A 4,985-nucleotide genomic window follows, 5' to 3' on the forward strand; every position below is an offset into this window, starting at 1 on the left:
TTAAAATGAAAAAAAATTACAATAGACCATAAAGAAATAGTAGGATACATAGATTGTTTCAAATAATTTTGGATAATGTTGTTTTTTCTAAAATAATAATAAAATTGATACAGGAAAAAGAATATGGGATTGGAATTGAAGAAAAAAATGCCAGGGGCGGAGCAGACAAATAAAAGAACAAGGACTCTAGACTCCTATTGATTTGGTTAAACTAAATGAACTGTGTTGATCATGGAGGAGTTACTAATGGAGTATCAGGTGAGTAAATGGCAAAATACAGAAATATTACTTAGTACACTGTGCTGTCAGAGGATTAAACAGCCAAATATACACAAACATACTGGAGAAAGACAATCTCATCAACAAATGGTGCTAGACAAACTGGGTATTCACGTGTAGAAGGATAAAAGTAGATCTCCATGTTACATCCTGCATAAACATCTATTTAAAATGGAAATTTATTTAATGTAAAACCTGAGAGTTATATTTTAAAACTGCCACTGGAAATTATATGAAAATCACTTCAAGATATACTCATAGGTGAGGACTTTCTGCAAAACAGTCCAATAGTTCAGTAAATAACGCCAACAGCTGCTGATGTGACTGCATGAAATTAAAAAGCTTCCACAGTGGAGAAAAGAACACAGTAAGAGACAGGCTATAGAATAGGAGAAAAATCTTAGCAAACTTCAGATTTAAAAGAGGATTGAAATAGAACATATAAAGAACCAAACACTAATGAAACATAAAAGATTAGACATCACAACCCCAAATAATTTAGTCAACAAATGGAAAAATGAAATAAGACAGTTCTCAAAAGGTGAGATTCAAATGGTCAATAAATGTGCAGAAAAAAAAGTGTTAACATCCTTAGCCAGGAGAGAAAGGCACACCATTTCCACTCATTTGACCAAGAAGGAAAGTGCCTAGAGTAATGGATGCTGTAGTTGGCTGTGGAAGGCATCTGTGGGCCGGTGAGGGAGTGAGTATGCAAGTGTGTGAGCACCTGTGCCCCTCAACCCTTTTTCTTATTTGATAGAGACTTGTCTGATGTATATCTCAGCCTGGCAGCCAGAAATAAAAAGTTCCAAAGGCCCCTTCCTAGGGAGCTATGCAGAAAGGACCTCTGGCCAAAGGCAGTGTCATGAGTTTCCAAGGTACTAGTTCCTCAACCTCCTTCCTCTCTCCACCCCACACCCAGTGCTCAAGAGTGAGGAGCTGATGAGATAGGAGAAACTGGGTGTGTCCTGGCCACTGATTATGGATGTGATTCTGATCTGAAACAAACAAAACAATAAAAGTGTACTGGCATTTCCCCTCACCCAGGTCAGAGTCTTGGTAATTAAGAAAAAAAATAATAATAAATGCCATGGAGGATATGGGGAAAGTTGCCCTTTATATTTACAGTGAGAAATTATTTAGTGCAGCCACTAAATACATCAGTATGGAGATAATCCAGAAAAATCTATTTAACAAAATAGAACTACTTGCTACACCATTTCCAGGAATGGTCAGCATACTGAAGAGATAACTACAAATTCTATTGTTATAGAATCAGAATAAGCAAGAACTGACAGATAGATGGATACTCATACTTACAAATGTACATTTAAAAACTCCTGAAATGTCTTCACTTTAATCTTCTTTCTGCAATCTAGGATCTCTTTGCTATAATTATTAGAGTTAAATATGAGAAAATGTTGACAATCTCTGTTTGACTTTCTAGATATACTGATCATAATTCATGTGGCATGGAATACTAGAGCTTTCTTGTGCTTTGTCTTAGAATTGTAATTTGCAAACCTGGCAAGATCTCTCAATGGGTAAAGGTGCTTGCCTTCAAATAAGGTGATGAGTTCTATCCCTAGAACCCACAGAAAGGTTGTAGCAGAGAAATAACCCTACAAGGCTAAACTATAACCTCCACATGTGCATCTTAATATGCATCCCCACTCACACAATGTTGCAGACAGTCAATGTTTTTTTAAAAATTACAATTGTCATTGACAGTTGTTGATATGCAACCAGAGTACAAGAGCAGAGAGAAGCCAGGTACCTATTACTTCTCTCTGATGACACTTTGCTGTAAAACTGTAGTTAAGCAATGGTTGTGATCTACCTATGGCCAGAGCTCATGGTCCTTTCTAAAAATCAGAGATCTCAATAGTGACAGAAACACTGCTTCTTCTCTTGGCTTCTTTGTAAGGGTGAGAATGGCTTCTTAATAGCTAAGCTCTGGGTTGCTTCATCACAATTTCTAATGAGTTTCTTAATTCTTTCTCAAGATCTATAAATAGCTCCTCCATTAAATTCTCTTTAAGTGCTCTGAAAAAGCTGTTTTTTGCAGTGAGCATAATTAAGGAATATCTATCTCATTTTCTAAACTCATACACATACCTTCCTCCTTCCGTCATTTTAGCAGTTATTTAACAGTTAGGACATAGCCAGAAAAAATACAACTATATTATTTATATATAAACATTTACTTATAAAAATATAAGGTTTTTATAAAGACTTAACAATTATTTAAGTGGAATGATTTTAATCATAAGAAATGTTAATTCAGTAGACAGGAACAGGTAGAGCAGGACAGAGATCATTACCTGAAGAAACACTTATAATCCTAGGGTAAAGTAACAAGGCTAATGTGATTTCATTCATCTCCTGGATGCACAATCACTTGGTAAGTGTTGGAACCATGACATAACCATTTGGAATTGTTACTGCAACAAAGGAGATTCAGCAGTTGCCAGGAAACCCAGCTGAACTACAGAAGGAGTGGAAACCTGGGTCTGCCCTCCACTTTCCCCTTCAATAGGCATCTCTCACTAGTGAAGCTATATGAAAGAAACAGAATGAGAAAAGACAAATGTAATTTTCTAAGACCATCCTTCTGAGACACGGAAAATTCATTAATGCATTCAAGTATTTTTATGTAAGTGACTGACTAATTCATGCTGTAATGCTAATTAAAAACACTTCAAGGTGGTCTATCCAGACAATTTAATACCAAATTTAGGGGAATGCTGTAGATGGATAGAAAATGTGCACCAAAGGTCCGTGTTTTCAAAATCTAGTACCCAGGATGGTGCTCTTGGAAGGTGCTGTATATGTTTAAGAGGCCTAGCTGGGACAGTGTGTAACACCTGTAGGTCCAGTGATGCTAGAAGTTGTGGTATAATGACAGCCTACAAAATCTGCAACCATTCTGGGCCAAAAAGTCCAATGTTGAAAGAGGGGGAGGATGAGAATAAATATAAAGATGCAGAGTCTAGCCAGGCATGTTGGCACACATCTTTAATTCCAGCACTAGGGAGAAGGCAAGGCAGGCAGATCTCTGTGAGTTTAGGCCAGTCCAGACTACATAATAAGTAGTGAGATAATGTCTGCCACCCCCTCACCCCACAAAAAGAAAAAAAAAAACAGAGACAGAACCTGATTGGATGTCCTCCATGTCTTGCTCTAAATGAGGCTAGAGGATTCAAAACTATTGTTCCTTTTTTCATTTTTTTTCTCTAAATGAGACTAGAGAATTCCAATCTAGCCTGCCTTTTTTCATTTTTTGATAAGTGTATTTGCTTCAAGATGTACTCCTGCTTAAATGTACTGCCTGATCAGAAACATAAGGCTGTTGATAAATCAGTCACGGGCAAGAATATGCAAAACTGTGCACCAAAAATAAATCTATTTTTATCAGTTAAGTATATAGTGTATTTTATTATCTGGATGGAAAGTTGACTGATATATGATACATTCATGTTGATAAACTCAATATTCTGTTATAATTTTTCTGGTCCACTATTCATATAATAACTTCTGATTTCTTACCATTACAAATTAATAAGAAATTTGTGTTGCCATTGACCATAAGTATTTTCTGATTTCTAGATCTTGAAATTCTCCTCAGTTATGCCAGAACCTGACTTTTCAGGGTGAGGTAAGTCAATGTGATTGGTAGTGCTTGTGTCAATCTCCAGAGTAGACACATAACCTCTAGACTGACACAGTACCCAACAGTGCTTACATTAACACAATATTGTAGTGACAATTATTGTGTTTTTTTGTTGTAGTGAAGATTGACCACACGGCTGCAAGAATGCTAGAGAAATGTCCTACCACTTTGCTTTCCACCCAAGCCCTCCGTTTTTCCCTATAAACTTCATGCTGTTTTTTTATTTTTTTATTTTGTCAAAGATGTCCTTTGTACATGATAGTCAATTCTATTTTAGAATTGCTGAGTAAAACACTATTTGCCAGAGTTAGCCATTCTGAGTTTTAAGTATTATTTTTTAAAAGATTTCTCTTATGTGTCTGTGTGTGCTCAGGTGTCTGTACATGCACCATATGCATGCAAGTGCCTGCAGAGGCCAGAAGATGATGTCTGATTTCCTGGAGGTACAGGTGGTTGTGAGTCAATGTGGGTGCTGGGAACCAAACCCAGGTCCTGTTCAAGAGCAGCAGGGACTCTTAACCTTTAAGCTACCTCTCTAGCCCATAAAGCTTAAGGTTTTCAGAGACATAAATATGTCACTTATTTTAGACTTTATAAATATGTACATTAGAAAAGATGACACTGTTCTATATATTAAAGCAAGAAGCAATCAATTACTGCTCTCCATTTAGGTTCTATAAAATTTACATTCCTATTAGATTTTGGTCTTCTGTGTTCATGACTTCTTGATAATATTGGCAGAAATCTACTTTCAACAAAGTATTGGGTAAAATAATAACCATTCTTTGGAGAAATGGCCCACAATCATGCTGTTCCCAGCACCATTGGAGATTATTACATAACCTATCACTTCATCATGGTCAAATTAGAGCTCAAAGAAGGTCCTGACATGCAGGTCATAGGTTTCACTGTCAAAGCCCTGCAGCTGTCCCAGAGAAAGCTCAGGCCTCATTACCAATTAAGCTAATTATGTTCTGAAATACCTCTGCCATCCTGCTGTTTAGATACATAGTGTTTCAAACCTTCACAAAAG

General features: G+C 36.6%; 1 non-coding gene across 1 annotated transcript; it reads left to right on the plus strand.

Moving 5' to 3' along the window:
- The first annotated feature begins 906 nt into the window (after positions 1-906).
- LOC131900318 (small Cajal body-specific RNA 2) lies at positions 907-1,281 on the plus strand. The gene has a single exon (XR_009376216.1). It is a non-coding gene; the product is annotated as a small Cajal body-specific RNA 2 (non-coding RNA).
- The last annotated feature ends 3,704 nt before the right edge of the window (positions 1,282-4,985 follow it).

Source organism: Peromyscus eremicus, chromosome X, assembly GCF_949786415.1.
Source record: "Peromyscus eremicus chromosome X, PerEre_H2_v1, whole genome shotgun sequence".
Classification (NCBI taxonomy): domain Eukaryota; kingdom Metazoa; phylum Chordata; class Mammalia; order Rodentia; family Cricetidae; genus Peromyscus; species Peromyscus eremicus.